The 19,800-nt window shown below is 45.8% G+C and overlaps 1 protein-coding gene across 1 annotated transcript in view; it reads right to left on the reverse strand.

Annotated features, from left to right (window-relative positions):
• Positions 1 to 19,546, reverse strand: part of LOC133084985 (protein FAM169B-like) — an 89,775-nt gene extending 70,229 nt beyond the window's left edge. Inside the window, 1 exon segment of the mRNA XM_061181807.1 lies at positions 19,510 to 19,546. The gene's annotated coding sequence lies outside the window, so the exon portion shown is untranslated.
• Between the last annotated feature and the right edge of the window lie 254 nt (positions 19,547 to 19,800).

A 19,800-nucleotide genomic window follows, 5' to 3' on the forward strand; every position in this document is an offset into this window, starting at 1 on the left:
TACTAGTTAGTATGAACTATAAAACTACATGTGTAAACCGACATGGCCATTCACAGATAGACTTTTTTTTTTTTTAATTAATTTTGTAAGTGAAATAGGGAGCATTTTCTTTTTTCTTTTATTTATTTATTTTATTTATGGCTGTGTTGGGTCTTCGTTTCTGTGCGAGGGCTTTCTCTAGTTGTGGCAAGCAGGGGGCCACTCTTCATCGCGGTGCGTGGGCCTCTCACTATCGCGGCCTCTCTTGTTGCGGAGCACAGGCTCCAGACGCGCAGGCTCAGTAATTGTGGCTCACGGGCCCAGCTGCTCGGCGGCATGTGGGATCTTCCCCGACCAGCGCTCGAACCCATGTCCCCTGCATTGGCAGGCAGACTCTCAACCACTGCGCCACCAGGGAAGCCCCACAGATAGACTATTGCACAGATTAATTTGCAAGTTATCTCCCAGCTCTACTCAGCATCTCTTTCTTAACACCGCACTTTTAGAGGAAAATTATATCCTCGAATAATCATACAAATTGAGAGCATCCAATTCAGCTTGGAAATGGCAGTTGGTTTTCCCTTGAGATGCTGGCTCATCTCTGGCTGGCACATCCCTAAGTGGGAGGGGGCTCTGTAGCTTCTGCCCTTCCGTGGTCCTCTCCTCTGATGCATTTCTGGGCCTCCTATGGTGGGAAGGGTGCCAAAGCAGCTGTCTTCTCCCCCTCCCCCTCTTCCCCTCCCCCTCCCCCCTCCCTCCCTCTCCTCCTCCTCCTCCTCGTCCCCCCCCCTCCTCCTCTGCCTCGTCAAGGAAGATAAGCCTACGCATAAACACCCACTGAAATATCAGCTTCCTACTTTCTCTCAGAATCTCCATTCCTTCTGCAGTCACTTTTCAGGGAACAGAGACTGCTTCTAGCAGCAAAAAGTTTCATGTCTCCAGTTCACCAAGCTTGCCTATGATGAATTTTACTGCTGTTGATCGGGGGCAGTGCTCATAGAAAATAGAGGATGTCAAGAGCAGGGGTGGACTAGGCCTCAGTCCTGCATGAGCCCCTCCCCCTGCCCCTGACTTTTCATGGTGAAAACGTCAGCACACAGAGTGGCAAAGAGATGAGTAAATACACTCTCCCGCTATTCAATTTTCTAAGTATTTATTTGAGTGTGAAATGCATACCAAAAAATTACAACTATAAATGCACTGATTAAAATGTTTCAAATAAAGACATGAAAAATTAACAGTCCATTCGGTGACAATGAACAGTCAATGATGAACTCGGGGGTCTCTTTCTAAACAAGGTTGTGCCTCTAGGTAGCAGGGATATTCTGCTGTTCAAGGCACACACTTATGGTGTGTGTGTGCATGTGTGTTTTCTCTCTATACACACACATTCAAGGAAGCCCAGGCTCCTTCTCACTGTGATGGGCCAGGAAGCCCCCAGCAACTGATCAGACACAGCCCTCAAGCTGAACCTCTACGCCCTCCCTACTCCTTACTGGGCCCTCCAGGCATACAGCTCAAAGCCGATGGATCCAAGCCAAGCCAGATGGTTCCTTGCTCAGGAACCACTTCAAACCTGCCACCAAACCCTCAGCCTGCATCACCTCTCTCCAATTGTCCTGATGCTCTCAGTTCAAGGCCTCAGCATCTCACAATAACCTCTGGCCTCACCCCTTTCCACCCATCCTTCCTCCATCTGCCACCAATAAAAATATTGTAGCTATTCCCTGGCCCCAGGTGCCAGCAGGTTGCTGAGTGCTCCACACCTCTTATTTCACTGAGTCCAGCCTAACTCCAATTTACAGATGAGAAAACTGAGGCCTGAAGAGGAGACCATTTGGCTAGTCAGTGGCAACACCAGGGCATGAAGGTCCGTCTGATTTCAGAATGTGTAAAACACTCAGATGATGTTAGTGACCCCATCCAGACAGTCTCCTCTACCAAGCCTCGAAGGCCCTTTACAATCCCATGCCCCCTTCCTCTGCAGCACCCCTACTCCCCAGCTCCTTCTGCCTTGCCATCTTCAAGGCCCATCTCAAACTCTAGCACACCCAGGGGCCTTCCTGGAGCCCCAAAAGGCAAGGGCTCTGTGGGTTATTGAGTCATGTGTTCGAATCCAGCTTGGCTTAGGATGGGAATTGATACACCTTGGCCACTTCCCTTGTGCTGCAGGGCCTTACACACCCGAACTCGGCCTTTCACACTGGTCAGCAGGTGAGGCAGCCTCACCCCACCAGGAACGTGAAGACTCCTTCCAGGCACACTGAGTGCTTGTTCTCTCCTCTCCTGTCCCCAACACCCCTCGCCAACAAAGGCCTCTCCCTATGCCTTTCTCATCCTGAGCACTTCGGAAATGTGGGTGGTTGTTTAGCTGAGCTCTCTGTTCAAACTGCTATTCATCCAGTTGGTCTAGTGGCTTCCCACAGGTATGAAAAAAGATTCAGTGCACGTTCAAATAAATTAAGAAAAACATACTGGGAAGTGGGCTGCTTCGGCCCTAAGGCACCTGACTCATGCTGCATGATTCTCCCATGAAAGCAACTTCAATAGCTATCTTTCTCCAGACGCCCCCAGGAATGCCGTCTTAAGGAGCAAGTAAAAATCCCACCTGGACTTTTACTCTCTGGCGCTGGCCCTGTGTCTTGGGAGAGATGTTTGTCAGAGGCAAGCCTTCAGTCCTCTCCAGTGAGGTTGAGGGCTGACTGACAAGCCTTGTCAATCACCCCCCACCACACACACACACACACACACACACACACACACACACACACACACAAGCTGAGACCTCTGGTGACAGGGGGCTGGGAGGACAGTGTAATCGTCCACGTTTTGCGGAGGGGCACAGGGCGGGGTACCTCACCCAAGACCACTGGGCCTAGGGGTCTCTGCCTGGTTCCCCCAGAGGCTGCCACAGCTTGCCTGGCATTGGCTCTGGCCGAGTGTGGTCAGAAGAAATGCAGTGAATGTATTTTGCTCCTTGTACACCATGAAATCATTTCCCTGGCCGGGTATGCTGCTGGAGCTGTGAGAGCCCCTCAAAGAACCTGACGGACAGTATCCCCAGGGCACCCTGGCCCCTCAGGGCTCTCCTGCCTTGCAGCCCAGGGGCGGGTCCCTGGGGGTCTTCTCAACAGAAGCCCAGCAGAATCCATCAGCCCGATAGCGTGAGCATGGGGGCTGCATTGGGCCTGCCTCTGGGGATAAATTAACCCTCCACGAAAAGGAATTTCCAAAGATCTCTTAAAGGTTCCCTTTTAAAACCTTTAAGCTGGGCCAGACCCCTGCACCCCAGGGAAAGGGCCCCCCAAGCTGGCCGGGGACAGGAGGAGTATGCTCCAGCCTTTGGGGTTTTAATTCCTTCTCTTCTCTCTGGGGAAACTGCCCCATCAGAAAAGTTCGGGCCAACTCCTTACACGGAAAATGTTTGCGTTAGCGTTCTGGAAAACTGGGTGGGAGTGAAAAAAAAAAAAGGGAGCTGCTTAAGGCAGGAGAGGGGAGGGGGCATCCAATGCTGGCTGGCAAGGGAGACCCCCCCCAACCCAGGACGGGGACACGGACACACACACACACACACACACACACACACACACACACACGAACGAGACCCCGCCTCCATTGCAGGGAGGAAGGAAGCCCCGCCCCCCCGCCAACCACAAGGGCACATTTGGGCCTTGCAGAGGGGCCCTCGGGAAGTAAACAAGTCTGGGGCGTCTTCTGCACGCGCCAGAGGCCAGCCTGGCCGCCGAGCTGCTGATGGAAGGCAGACTCGGGCAGGAGCTTCCAGATGTGAAATGCTAACAGGCTTTAATGGTTTGAACCCAACAGGAAATATTTTTCCAAAGCCAAAAGAATGTAATCTTTTCAGTACAATGCAAAATGCTTTTATGAAAAACGGCACACAGTTGAAATAATTCATTGCAGACAGTAAAGAAATTGAAATCCCCCAACGAACCCCGATTTTAAGAATTCACTTTAAGGATAAGTTGGTTGTGGTCACCCGAAAAACAAAAGCAGAGGTCTATCTTAAAGCATTCTTCCAGGGAAAATGCTGAAATCATTCAGGACCTTTGTACCAAATCTTGAGTTTCCAGGGTACAGAATTTTTTTATTTTTGCTTTTCTTTTTCACATAAGCTATCTGGTTGTTTTCTTCACAAAGTAATTTGCTTCTAAAAGGAAATTATTAGAAGAAGGAATCCTTATCATAGAAGAAATATGCTGAGGAGGGTTAAGCGCCTAATTCTGAGCTTAGCAGAGAGCTTGGAGCCTAGTTTCTAACCGGAGAGAGGGCATCAGATAAGAAGTGTCTGAACCCAGGTGTTTTGCACACCCACGGTGGTAGGGTAGTGCCTAAAGGGAGATTTCCAAATGCCACCTCAATGGCTCAGAATTCAGCACCAGGAATTCATCAGGGTCCCTGATTTCCAGTGAGGCATGCACTTCAAAGCTGCCTGCTTTAAGAAAATTCAGTATTCACAAATGCAAACTTCATCCTGACCCTCCAAAGCATTCACCACAGGATGCCTTAAAACTGAGAACTATCTTAAAGTATGATTACATTTAATTTTTTTTTTTTTAAGAGCGCCAAAGAATCCAAGGTTCCTGACTTCCCTTGTATCATGCATTTTCACACACATATTCTGTGGAACACTAGCTTCACAAGATATGCTGTAGAAGGAGGTTTCTGAGGTCAGCAAGTTTGGAAAAGGGGACCTGCTGTGACGCTCAGAGCTCACTGCTGGGGGTTCTATGTGCCTATCAGCAATCTGGACATTTAGAAACCCTGCAGCAATGAGATTTGATTAATCCAGCATTTATTTCCCAAACTTATTTAACTAGGGACCCCCATCCCAGAACACTGATGGACAGATGACAAACAATATCTTAGAGAAGAGTGCTTTGACATAATGTCAGGGCAAGAGGACCCATCATTATCAGACAGATAGCAAATATGCAAATACCTGGAGCTCAAGGACCACAGGCAAGGGGGCCGTGGTGTCAGCAGAACAATCCTCCACATAGAGGAGGAGAGAACAGAAGGTGAAGCAAATACACACTTGGATATTTTTGTTGGTTTTTGAAGAGCATCTGATTGCCAAAATATTCTTAGCAAAGAATTGAAAAAAAATGTTGGAAGACAGAATGTAGAAAATGTTAGAATTTCTGAGCAGATGAGCAAAGTTGTCAGGGAACGGAGGAAGCGCTGGGAGAGGTCTGCAGGTGGTGGCAGGGTAGGTTTCATTACTGGTAACTGACAGGGAGCCTGTTGCTCTGTTATCACAGATTTAGTACTGGCCAACTTGCAACTTGTCATTGCCTTGGCTGAGAATAAATCACTTGTCCCAAATCTAAGATGGTAAAATATGCAGATGACTTTGTGTGCCACCCACACAAAGATTTATGTAATCCTAATTGCTTTTAATATGAAGGTCTCATAATCTGAGCATTGGTGCATCTTACCCTTAGGCAAATGATACAAAGATTAAATTATTTTTCCCCCTGAATCATTCAAAAAGATGTGAAGTGGGTCTGAAACATACTGTTCCTTTTGCATTCAAAGAGGTGTCACATTTGGGGACAAATGTGGAGCCCTATTTGGGGCAGAGAGGAGGAAACAGCATCTCAAATGTCTGCTTCCTCATGAATGGTAACAGAAGAGGGGTCCTCATCTGATACAGCTGCAGGAAGCTCTGGCCTGCCTTGCCCCTGAACTTGAGCTCCTCCACCCCATGTGGTCATCATTATGGTGCCCTATTTGTCTAACCTTTACCAGAAGGAAGAGAGCTTTGGCACATACTCAGAAGAACATGGAGAGCCTGACTCTTTGTATCCCGAATTTAACTGACCAGGAACTTGTAAAACTATCAAATCCCAGTGTCAGTAACACCACCACAAGATGTGGTGGTCCTTAAGCTGGTGGGAAAAGGCTGGGCGGGGCAGTTGGCCAGCAAGGAAGCAGAGCCCTAAACCACACAGCACACGAGAGGAAGAAAAATAACTCATCACCATAATGTTTTACCCATTAGTCACAGAATAACATTTCTCAGAACTTACCCAAAAACTGTGGTTGTTAATAGACTTTATAAACTTTCATCCAGAAATCACATCCCTATATGTCCATCTATTACACTGCTAACAATAATATTTCTAAAGAGGACAAAAATTAGGTCTCTATCTGGCATGCTCAGCCCTGTGCAAAGCAACAAGGAGAGCTGAAAGTAGACTAGTCCTCAGTCTCCATGACCCAATTCTAGATTAAGCTGGTGCCCCCTGTTTAAGCACTCAGCCTCATCACCCGGACTACCCCACATGGAGAATGAATGGAGAAGAATGGGATTACCTTAAACCTAGACAATGAGTCGCTTAGGGAAAGTGTAGTCACTTCCCAATATCTGGAAATGTGTTGAGAAAGCTACATTTTATAAGGGCACTGGTCTCTTCTGGGTAAAACTGAAAAGTAGATGAAGAAGTACCTGCCGAATAGAAATATTTGCATCCACGTTAGTACCAGCCCAGTTTTAAATTGAAGACATATAAAAGAAAGTTAACATTCTGCCTTCTGTGGATAAACAAAGTTTCTCAAGTACTAGTTGGGAGAGAAAGCATTAGAAAAATAGTGATATGTTCTCACATTAAAATGTACCCTTTTATACCTTACATTTGTACAGTATTTTCCAGATAACAAAAGGGCTGTCACACTTCGTTTGTTTGAAGCTTACATCAACCCTTTGAAGTCAAGAAAGAACAAAGAACTGACCCCATTTTTCAGAAGTGGAAACATTCTCAAAAATGGAAAGTTAGTAATGGGGCTGAGATTCAAACCCAGATCTTGAGATTTCCAGAAGTACTTTCACCAATTTGTGTACTTACTAATTTATATTGTGTCAAGGACCACACATTGTGTACCAGCACCAAAAGGCAGCTAGTGCTCAGTATAGTACTGTTTAAAATACCTGCCTTTTTAAGGCTGAATAATACTCCGTTATATATATACATACACGCCATTTTGCTTATCCATTCATCTGTTGATGTTCACTTGGATTGCTTCCACCTTTTGGCTATTGTGAATAATGCTGCCATGAATATAGATCTAGAAATATCTCTTCTAGTCCCTGCTTTCACGTCTTTTGGGGATATACCCAGAAGTGGAATTGCTGGGTCATACGGTAGTTCTATGTTTAATTTTTTGAAGAATTGCCATACCTTACAGTGGCTGCACCATTTTACACCAGCAATGCACAAAGGTTCCAATTTCTCCACATTCTCACCCAACACTTGTCATTTTCTGCTTTTTCTGATAACAGCCATCCAAATGGATGTGAAGTGGTATCTCACTGTGGTTTTGATTTGTATTTCCCTAATGGTTAGTGATGTTGAGCATCTTTTCACGTGCTTACTGGCCATTTGTGTGTCTTTGGAGAAATGTCTATTAACTCTTTTGCCCACATATTCATAACTTTTAACAACTACTTTAAAAGCTTGTAAGAATTAGAATGACATGAATTCACACAGAGATAAGTGGCAAGGCTGATGTGGTCTAAATGGGCTACCTACACAGGATTCATCACAGCACCTGCATCACAGGGCAATGATGCCACCTCTGCCCACTGTCCATCTGAGCCACACTCCCAAGAAAGAGGCAGAAGCTGGGAGGTGGCAGCAGTGAAAAGAGGACAGACTGAGTGTGCATTGTCATTTGTACTTTAAGGCTTGGAGGAAAAAAACTACTTTTTTAAAAATATAATATATATATATTTTTTAAAATATAATAATAGTAGTAATAGTAAAATATAATAATAGTAGTAATAGTACTGTAGTAGTGGTGGTGGTGGTAGTAGTAGTAGTAGTAGTAGTAGTAGTAGTAGTAGTAATAATAATACCCTGAGGCTTCTATGATACCTGCTCCCAGGGTCCCTGCCCAAGGGTGACCTCAGCTTAGACCAAGGTCTTCCTGATACCCTATGGTCCTGGAAAGAGGTCTAATCAGACCCTGATCACATTCAATACCAACACCACAGCAAAGGTTTGAAAAAACTTTCTGCTATAAAGCTATTTTATAAATGTATAATATAAAACAATCATGGTCATCATTTAGGAATTTTCCTACTATTGCCAGACACTGTGCTAAGTGCTAGTCGATACAGTGGTGAAAAAGCAGAAGTGGCCTCTGCTCTTATAGAACTTACCGCCTGGGCGGGAGACATAAAAACAGTTAATACCCCCATGGCATGGAGGGAGGCGAGTGACAAGGGAGGTGGGAGACAGGACAGGATGACCAGCGAAGGTCTCTCTAAGGAGGTAACCTTTAAGCAGAAGGACTGAAGAATAAAATGTTCGCCTCATGCAGAGCAAGATCAAGAGCCACCCAGACTGAAGGAACAGCCCCTGCTGGAGGAAGAAAGGAGCGGAGGGAGTCCAAGCGCTCAAGGGTGGCCAGTGTGCCTGCAGCATGGCTGGCCAAGGGGAGAAGGGCAAGGTCACAGGAAGCAGGCAGACAGGGGCTGGAGTAATAGGACGCTGGCCAAGTTCCGACTTCAGGTTTCAAGAAGAATGCAGTAGGAGGATGCTGAAGGGTCCCCAGTGGGGCATGATAACTGGAGTGTGTGTTTACTGCCTCCTCCAGATCACACTGCAACAGGAATCCGAACCAGGGGCAGTGCAAGTTGAGTCAAGTGATGATGATGGCTTAGACTAATGATGGCAGTTTAGATGATGAGAAGGAGATGGCAGGCTTCAGCTAGATGTTAGCAGTGGACACGGCAGAACCTGCTGCTAGATGGATGTGTGGGGTGAGGGGCCAAGCTGACTTTCTACTTTAACCCCTCCACTTCATATAAGTCAATGAAATTCAACTAGTAGCTTTCATATTGTGACATTTATAAACTAACATTGGAAACAGTCTAATTTCTGTTAAGATCCCAGCTCTTTCCAAAGGGGGAAATTGATGAACCTGCCAACAGAAGAATAAGATGCACATTATTCAAAAATACTATTTTCCTTGAGGTATTACAAACTGAACCAGAATAAAAACATAGATGAAGCACCCACAAAATGATGCCACCTCATCAGACCTCCCCAACATCAGGCCACATAGAGAGTGAGGTTTGGGCACGAGGGCAAGAGCTTTGGGGTCATTCAGACCTGATTTCAAAAATCTCTAACATATGATGAAATAAACTGCCACAAAAGAGCACAAACTATAGACTCAGACCCATAAAGACTGCAGATATTGAAATTATCTAATACAGAAGATAGAGATATGAAATATGTTTAAAGAACTTTAAATAGGGAATATAAAGGGCCAAGATTTTTTAAATTGCCCAATAACATTCTAGGGAGAAAGAAAGTAGAGCTTCTAGAAATTTATGTCTGAAATAGCCAATGAACAGAAAAATAGATCTGAAGAAATTACCCAGAAATGCAGCACAGAAAGACAGAACAAGTGGAAAACATGAAAGGCAGGTTAAGAGAGATGGAGAGTAGAATGATAAGGTCTACCAACAATGCAATTGAAGTTCCAGAAGCAGAAAAAATAGTAAGGAAGAGTCAAGATTTGATGAAATTTGTTTGAAATTTTTCCAGAATTAATGAAAGACACCTGTCCTCTGACATTGGGATCCCAACCAACCCCAAAGGAGGAAAAATAAAGAAAACTCCCCTCCTAAACACACTGTGGTCAAGCTGCAAAACAACAAATATTGGGTTGGCCAAAAAGTTCCTTCAGTTTTTAAGTAAAAATAAAAGACACATTTTTCATTTTCACCAAGAAATGTATTGAACAACCTATACACCATTTTGTTCCACTACCTTCTGCCATTTTTCAGGCAACTTCATAATTCCATCTTCCCAAAATTTTTTATCTTTTTGAGCAAAGAACTGTTCCAGGTGCCTTTTACAGTCTTCCAGGGAATTGAAACTTTTTCCATTAAGAGAATTTTGTAAAAACCGAAATAAATGGAAATCTAAAGGTGCAGTGTCTGGTGAATACAGCGGATGAATCAGAACTTCCCAGCCAAGCTGTAACAGTTTTTGCCTGGTCATCAAAGAAACATGTGGTCTTGCGTTATCCTGATGGAAGATTATGCATTTTCTTTTGACTAATTCCAGATGCTTTTCATCGAGTGCTGATTTCAGTTGGTCTACTTGGGAGCAGTACTTGTTGGAATCAATCATTTGGTTTTCCAGAAGGAGCTCATAATAGAGGACTCCCTTCCAATCCCACCATATACACAACATCATCTTCTTTGGATGAAGACCGACCTTTGGTGTGGTTGATGGTGGTTCATTTCGCTTGCCCCACAGTCTCTTCCATTCCACGGTTATTGTACAGTATCCACTTTTCATCGCCCGTCACAATTTGTTTTAAAAACCGGAATGCTTTCGTTACATTTAAGTAGAGAATCACATGTGGAAGTACTGTCAAGAAGGTTTTTTTCCGCTTAACTTATGTGGAACCCAAACATCAAAGCCATTAACATAACCAGGCTGGTGCAAATGATTTTCAATGCTTGATTTGGATATTTTGAGTATGTCAGCTATCTCCCGCATGGTATAATGTTGATTGTTCTCAATTAATGTCTCGGTTTGATCACTATCGACTTCAATTGATTTACCCGACTGTGGAGCATTGTCCAGTGAGAAATTTCCAGCACGAAACTTCACCAACCACTTTTGACACGTTCAATCAGTCACAGCACCTTCTCCATACACTGCACAAATCTTTTTTTGTGTTTCAGTTGCTTTTTTACCTTTCTTGAAATAATAAAGCATAATATGCTGAAAACGTTGCTTTTTTTCTTCCATCTTCAATATGAAAATGTCTACACAAAAATTCACCAATTTTGATAAGTTTTTTTAAATGCATGCTGGTACCACAGCTGTCACAATACAATCTAACAAAGTTGTTTCAAATGAAGTTAAAGCCAACTAAGTGCTACTAGAGCCATCTTATGGAAAAAACTGAATGAACCTTTTCACCAATCCAATACAAAAAGATGACCATGAAAGCAGCCAGAAGGGAAAGACACATCCTCCCAATAGAAGGACAGCTTCATTGACAGCTGCCTTCTCAACAGCAACTATGGAAGCCAGGAGACAATGGAAGAACATTTTTAAAGTGGGAAAGGAAAATAACTTTCACCCTCCATCAGCAGAAGTAACTTCCAACAATGTGAGTGAAATAAAAAACATTTTAGAAAAACAAAACCTGAGTTTACTACCAGCAGATCCTCCCTAATGTTATTTCTAAAGGATGCCTATTATCAAGGGAAAGGAAATTGACCTCAAAAGGAAATCAGTCAAGAAGGAATGGGAGGGACTTCCCTCATGGCTCAGTGGTTAAGAATCTGCCTGCAAATGCAGGGGACATGGGTTCGAGCCCTGGTCCGGGAAGATCCCACATGCCGCGGATCAACTAGGACCGTGAGCCACAACTACTGAGCCTGTGCTCTAGAGCCCATGAGCCACAACTACTGAGCCCGCGTGCCACAACTACTGCAGCCCACGTACTTAGAGCCTGTGCTCCACAACAAAGAGAAGCCACCGTAAATGAGAGGCCCACACACCGCAACAAAGAGTAGCCCCCGCTCGCCGCAACTAAAGAAAGCCCATGCACAGCAATGAAGACCCAACATAGCCAAAAATTAAATAAATAAATTTATTTAAAAAAAAAAGGAGAAGAAGGAATGGGAGCAAAGAAAATGAGAAACATGTGGATAAAACCCAAGCCAATGCTGACCATACAAAACAAAAACTTCTAATTTAAGGAGATTTAAAAAAAAAAAATCATAATAGAACTAAGGTGCTACATAACACATAGCACAGAAATTGGGAAGGAAGTAATTTGAGTGACGGCATTTCAAGGCCCTTATATGATTCCAGAGAAAGTTTTAAACTGATTAATTTCAGAATTAATTAGAATTAACATGCACATTAAAATGTCTAAGTTAGCCCCTAAAAGAATAGAAATATAGATATTAAATTTCAAAATAGGAGAGAGAAAAAAATGGAATTAGGGCCAGGGTGTGGGAAATCTCAATTTAAAAAAAGGCAAGAAATGAAAACAAGATGATCTGTCAGTATTCATATTTAATTCTTATGATTAAAAACATATTCGTCAAATTTCACAATTTGTATGGAACCACAAAAGACCTCGAATAGCCAAACCAATCTTGAGACACAAAAACAGAGCAGGAGGAATCAGGCTCCCTGACTTCAGACTATACTACAAAGCTACAGTAATCAAGACAGTATGGTACTGGCACAAAAACAGAAATATAGATCAATGGAACAGGATAGAAAGCCCAGAGATAAACCCACGCACATATGGTCACCTTATCTTTGATGAAGGAGACAAGAATATAAAATGGACAAAAGACAGCCTCTTCAATAAGTGCTGCTGGGAAAACTGGACAGCTACATGTAAAAGAATGAAATTAGAACACCTGCTAACACCATACACAAAAATAAACTCAAAATGGATTAAAGACCTAAATGTAAGTCCAGACACTATAAAACTCTTAGAGGAAAACATAGGCAGAACACTCCATGACATAAATCACAGTAAAATCCTTTTTGACCCACCTCCTAGAGAAATGGAAATAAAAACAAAAATAAACAAATGGGACCTAATGAAACTTAAAAGCTTTTGCACAGCAAAGGAAACCATAAACAAGATGAAAAGAATGGGAGAAACCTCAGAATGTGAGAAAATATTTGCCAAAGAAGCAACGGACAAAGGATTAATCTCCAAAATATACAAGCAGCTCATGCAGCTCAATATCAAAAAAATAAACAACCCAATCCAAAAATGGGTGGAAGACCTAAATAGACATTTCTCCAAAGAAGATATACAGATTGCCAACAAACACATGAAAGGATGCTCAACATCACTAATCATTAGAGAAATGCAAATCAAAAGTACAATGAGGTATCACCTCACACCAGTCAGAATGGCCATCATCAAAAAATCTACAAACAATAAATGCTGGAGAAGGTGTGGAGAAAAGGGAACACTCTTGCACTGTTGGTGGGAATGCAAATTGATACAGCCACTATGGAGAACAGTATGGAAATTCTTTAAAAACATAAAAATAGAACTACCGTATGACTTAGCAATCCCACTACTGGGCATATACCCTGAGAAAACCATAATTCAAAAAGAGTCATGTATCACAATGTTCATTGCAGCTCTACTTACAATAGCCAGGACATGGAAGCAACCTAAGTGTCCATCAACAGATGAATGGATAAAGAAGATGTGGCACATATACACAATAGAATATTACTCAGCCATAAAAAGAAACGAAATTGAGTTATTTGTAGTGAGGTGGATGGACCTAGAGTCTGTCATACAGAGTGAAGTAAGTCAGAAAAAGAAAAACAAATACCGTATGCTAACACATATATATGGAATCTAAAAAAAAAAAAAAAAAACATGGCTCTGAAGAACCTAAGGGCAGGACAGGAATAAAAATGCAGACATAGAGAATGGGCTTGAGGACAGGGGGAGGCGGAAGGGTAAACTGGGACGAAGTGAGAGAGAGGCATGGACATACATACACTACCAAATGTAAAATAGCTAGCTAGTGGGAAGCAGCCGCATAGCACAGGGAGATCAGCTCAGTGCTTTGTGTCCACCTAGAGGGGTGGGATAGGGAGGGTGGGAGGGAGGGAGATGCAAGAGGGAGGAGATATGGAGATATATGTATATATATAGCTGATTCACTTTATTATACGCAGAAACTAACACACCATTGTAAAGCAATTATACTCCAGTAAAGATGTTAAAAATATATATATATATTTGCCAACAAGTAACTAGACTATGCTTTTGCACAAGGACAGATTTTTATTAGTGTTTTGACCAAGCATTTTTGAATATCTTAATAATATTTTTACTCAATTATCATGTATTCTGAAGAAACACAGAGCAATTCTTTTCCTTCTGCATAGCTTACAAAAATGTTTTTCCAGGACGTTCTAATAGCCCAAACATGGGCAACACACATGCATTAAAGAAATCACTTGCTGGAAAACATAAAGGTCAAAATGAACAACCAAGTATAATTCACTGTTTGAGCCTATATGCCTCTCCCCACATACATACACTCACCAACCCTGGTCCACTAAGCAGCATTTCACAGAGCACAGTGGGCGGGGAGACAGCACCGTGAGCAGAAGTCTCTGCAATGATGGCATCCCCACAACTTTGACTTCTCAAGCACTTACCACTGAATGAAACACTCAGGGACTCCAATTAGGGGTTATTTCAGCAAAATGCACTGAGTAAATGAATACAGCTTTCTCTCTGTCAGTGGAACTTGCGAGTAGTGGTTAGAGACTCGGTTTCCAAGAAAAACACATTTGTCTTAATTTCTGCAAGACAAGGAAACCAAGCAGTCTAGGAGGGTTTGGGCCTTGGGAGCCCCCAACACACACATGGACAGAATGTGTCCTGCCCTCCCCAGGAGCCCCCAGCCCTCAGCCTCAGGCCATTCCCAGTGGCCCCCATGGCTGCCCAGATTCGGAGGAGCAAAGAAGCATCGAAATGATTCTGTGCCTCGACAGATAATAGGCACTGGTTTAAGCAGGAAGCGAAGCCACTGCCTGGGCACAGGGAATGCAAAGGGTCTGCTGCGAAAGGGTTCCCAGTGGTCCAAAGAAGCAAGGAGAGAGACATGCCTGGATTTCGACAGACAGTGGCCTTTGGATACACATGCTGTGCGTCCCACCCCCACTGAAGCTTGCTGATCATCGGCCTTGGAAAAGGAAACACCCACAACAGAGGATGGGTGCACTAAAAGGCATGGAATTTGTAAACCACAGCTGTTACATCCTAACAAACGTTATTCAAAGGCCCTGGACCTTCAGTTGCTACTGACAGTCACTTAACCCCCACAATAACCCTGACTTTAAAAGTCACGTGACACCAGGGGCATCTGACCAACAAGTGTGCTTGAATTTTGCCCTAAAATTGCTTTCTATACCACACAACACAGCAGAAAACACAGCCCTTTTCTATAATCCTCTGTTTGGAATTTCCCAGAGCTGAGCTACAAATAAGAATGTCATCAGAGGAGCCAGGAGCCAGCTGCTGTCAGGAACCCAGCTAAGGCCAGTCAGCCGGTCACCAGACTAGGGTTTCAAAGGTCAGAAAGACAACACCTCAGTGCCCACTCCCTTCCCACTGCCCAGCCCGAGTCCTGGACGCCTGGTCATTCACTCCATCCTGCCAGGCCACAGCAGGAGCCGGAGGTCAGGACACCAGCCATCTCTGGCCTGGCCTAGAATAGCAGAGATCCCTGTTTAATACAGACATAATACACCCCTTGATGTCTAGAGATGGGGGTGAACGACGACCATCTATAGGATGGATTCCATTATATGGCAAAGAATCACAACCAACAGACAGGGGACATACAAAATGCCCAGGCCATTAGGAGGACCCACTGAGGACCAGGCCTTCCCAAGAAGAGTGGGACCCCTAGAAAGACATTCCCCAGGGGATGGGCTGACCAGTGGCACTCATCCCAAGGGTGGCAGGCCAGCTTGAATCACCCCACATCCTAAAACACACAATCTGCAAAATCTTCCCAGCAACCCTTCCTGTAGCCAGGGAACCAACAAAGGTCTTCACCGGCACCTGAAAGGAAATGATTCCTCCATCCAAAGCTCACAGGGCTCCGACCATGTGCCAGCAGCAAGCAGGGCACTAGGACAGAAAGATCAGTAAGGGTCCTGCCCTCAGTAGGATTACAGTCTGGTTACAGTGACAGGAAGTAGCTGACAAACTTCATGGCCAAGTGGAGTTTTAGAGACCATCTTATCCTTTCCCCTCCCACCTGATGAAGGAATGGAGACTCACGTGGGGCACAAAAGCACTTAGTGACAGGAGTCCCAGTGCCCAGCCCAGCCCTCTGTCATAACCCCAGTGAGGCCCTGCCCCTCAGGAACTGAGACTCCCCCAAGTTGCCAGGTCCCTGTTCCTCTAAGAGGACACTTCTACACTTTGAACTAGAGAAGATCCAAAATCGCTGATGAATATTTGATTTTTTTTTTTTTTGAAGTGTTATGTTAACATGAGGTCATCTCTGAGGAGCTAGCTCATGGATTATCACCTTCCTGAGCCTCCACTTCGGTTTGGGGCAGGGGGAAGGGGGGCGGACATCACCCTCATTATAAGTCCCTTTCTCTGGGGAGTCAGACCACCACCGCCAATCACCCCCCAATTGAAATCCCAGCACTACCACTTACTAGCCAGGTGACCTTAGGCAAGTGACTATATCTCTGTGCCTCACCAGTAAAATGGGATAATAATAGTATCTACCTTTACTATTTACTATGAGGATCAATTAAGGTAACACTTAGAAAGGGTTTAGAGCAATACTTGGCAGGCAGAAAAGTGCTCCTAAGGGTTAGTTTACTAAAAGTGTCTTCAAGTCTCCACCACCAAAAACGCAAGGGAAAATCCACCTCCCCACACTCATGCCACCACCTTAAGCTCAGCCTTCTCCCTCTTCTTGTCCCTGAAACATCAGCTATGCTTGACCCCCTTCAGGGTCATGTGACATGCCGACCCCCTTCCCTTCTGGCCTCTCCCTCTCCCTGACCCTCTTTCTGAGCCCATGCAGTCAGCACCTGCCTAGGCCTCCCTCAGCCCCAGGCCCTGCCCCCATGGGCTTCTTTTCTTTTCAGTCTCTCCTCCTTGGGTCTCAACATCAGGTTCTCAGAGCTTCTCCCTCCCTGAGCCTTTGGGCTGTGCCCTCAGCTCCTCCCCACCTCCCATCTCCCAGGAGATGCCCTCACCATGCCTCCATCTGCTCTGCTCCTTCCACTCAGTAAAAAGGGTCCCCAATAGAGCCCCAAAAGGGCCAGCACTGGCCTTTCTAGATTCCTCCTCTGCTCCAGCATCAGTGTTTCTGACTAACTCTTCAGTGTCTCCAACGGGAAGCTACTGAAACATTTTGAAGTCACTGTGTTTAGACTGCATCATGTTTTCCCCCTCCCAGAGTCAGTTTCTTTAGTGGCATCACCACTGTCCCAACCCAAGCTTTGGAGTCATCTGGATTTTCCTCCTTGCTTGCTAGCTTTCCTGTCTATAAAGCTCTGCTTGTATTACCACTGCAAACTGTCTGGCACCTAACTTTTCAAAATTGGAACACTAAACTGACTTCCTAAATGGAGATCATAAAACAGGTAATTCTCACAGATGCTTCCATTTGCTGTGTAAACAGAAGGGGGGGGCAAAATAAAGGGCCTTCTCTGAGTCTACTCAAAATTTCACAAGGGGCCCAGTAGTCCACTCTGATGAACACAAGGTCTCATCTAATCCTTATGAGGCAGGTCAAGACCTTATTTTATAGATGAGGGAACTTCAAGGTAAAGGATGAGAGGAGTAACAGAACTGGGTCATGTCTGACTTTCTTCTTCCTTTCTACTATACTCCAAGCTGAAATGTCAGCAACTGATGGTCTGGTGGAACCTAAGACGGTCTTCAGTATCAGGAAAATTAAAAATACATACAGACCCAGAGAGAGAGAGAGAGAGAGAATGTGTGTGTGGCCCTGGGGTATGTTTTGAATTATTGAGGGTACCCCCACCCAGACACACCAATATTGAGGAACCTCATCTAGATACAGAGGCAACTCCCACGGGAATGTCATGTGCCCTTTCCCTACCTTTTAGTGCTAGAACTAAGTGGGGACCGGGACACAGCCTTACCTGAAAGCACAATTCTCAGTTTCATGCTTCCTTGCTAAAAGAAAAAGGATTCCCACGTAGGCATGGTTGGCTGAAGCCCTTTTTGGAAATGGGCTATCAAAGCTCAGGCATCGATTCAGCTATGTAAAACTCCCATCCATTAGGATCTAGCACATGTGGAAATGATTAATGTGCAACTGCTGTGTGTCATCTGGGCCATCAGCAACCATGAAAGCCACAGCAAACGCCGACATAAATACAGGAAAATCCTGAAACCGTTTAGGCCAACTACACTTTTCCAGAAGATGAAAATACCATTACTTTTCCCATTAAAACAGAGTAAAGCTGGGTAGAATAAGCACAGCTCTAAGGCAGTAGTTGGGAGGAAGTTTCTGACTCATGGTACCACTCTGAGGGGGAGGGGAAGGGAGAAAGCTAAACTGAGCAGCTTTGTGTGCAGACCAGCTAAGTGTTTAAAATATATGAGATATTTCTGTACAGTAAGTCCCGAAGTGGGCAAAGTCTTCTCCGTTTTGCAGGTGAGAAAGGTGATAGCAAAAGAGCAAGTCACTTTTTCTTCTTGCCCCAGTTCTCAAACAATAAACTGGCAACAGCACTCACTATTAACCAACTTTCCAGAAACGACCACAGAAAAATAAAAAACGAAATAGTACTTCTCCCTCTAAAACTAGAGACAAAACCCTTTCTCAATCTCTAGACCAATGAAAACTTTGACGAGGAATGTAACTAATTCATACAAGTGGCAGTGGCCACCTTCTCTCCTTAACTCCCTCACTTGAAATCGGGAAAAACAACTCAAAGTCACAGTTTTTGAATGCAGGTCACAATAACAAGTAATCCGCCATCGCTGGCTTCTAATAAAAGGCAGAGGAGCCTCTGTAAGATTGAGTTTTTCCTTAGAGATGAGTGGTGGGAGAAAGTGGCCAATCTGCGGTTTGACCGCACGTGGGCGCAGGGCTCTAGCGAGGGCCGTACTGGACGTGAGCACCCAGCCAAGGGGCCCTACGTGCCGCGGGTCTCCGGGGGAACAAAGGAAAGATGCAGGAGGGAAAGAGGCACTTTCTCGGCATCAAACGCCCCTATGCCTGCTCCCATCCAAATACTCCTTCCTTTGCAGGACTGCTGGAAACTCTTTCGGGGATTTGTCCCACGTGCTTTCAAATTCAGAAGTCTCACGGTTTCGCCCGGTTCTCCGGAGAGGGGGCAGGCAAGGGACGCGAGGGAGGTGGCGGGCTCCCGGGCGCGCCCGCAAACCCAGGCTCCCCTGCTGGCCTGCAGGACCCGGGGCGGCACGCCCGCCGCGCACCGGGCCGGGGGCCAGAACTGACAGTCCCCGAACAGGGGCAACAGGGGCACCCGCCGTCCCCCGAGCTGCCTTACTGAACCCTCCCCACCGTGCGCTTCCCATTTCACAGACAAGACCACCAAGGCTAAGGGAAGGCAGGGAGTTCGCCAGGCCAGGCCAGCGAGTCCCGGCTGCCGGGGGCCCTAGGGACGGCCGGGAGGGCGGTGACCGAGACCCCTCGGGGGTTGCCCCTCCCGGGGGTGGTCTCGCCCCTGACATCCCGGGCCGCCCACTATCTCGTTCCCTGGCGGCAACAGGTGCGCGGCTCGCGGCGCCCTGGCGCCGATTCCGGGGAGAGTTTCCCTGGCCGCGGCGCGCTGTTTACAGTCTCGTTTTGCAGCGCGGGGGCCCGGACCGTTCAGGCCAGCCCAGCCATTGAAACCCGACACGTGGGGTGGGGCCCGCGCGGCAGACCGCGAGGGAAGCGGGCAGGCTCCGGGCCGGCCTGGCCCCAGCTCCCCTTACCTGCAGTCCTGCCCGCGGCCTCAGCCTCCATGCTCCCGCTTTCTGGGCGCCCAGCCCCGCCCCGCCCCTCTGCCCCGCCCTTTGCCCCGCCCCGCCCCGGCCCCCTCCTCCAGGAATGGCCCCGCACCAGCACCGCGGCTGCCCACCCCGCGCCCCGGTGTTTTCCCTGCCCCGCCTCCCCTGCCCTGAGCGCCGGGGCCACCGCCCTGCGGTCGTCGCTAGCGACCCCTGCTCCCTGTAGACAGTTTCGAAAGCGAGCTTACCACTTCCGATGAGTAGTTAGTGAGTAGT

Source organism: Eubalaena glacialis, chromosome 2, assembly GCF_028564815.1.
Source record: "Eubalaena glacialis isolate mEubGla1 chromosome 2, mEubGla1.1.hap2.+ XY, whole genome shotgun sequence".
In the NCBI taxonomy this organism is placed as follows: domain Eukaryota; kingdom Metazoa; phylum Chordata; class Mammalia; order Artiodactyla; family Balaenidae; genus Eubalaena; species Eubalaena glacialis.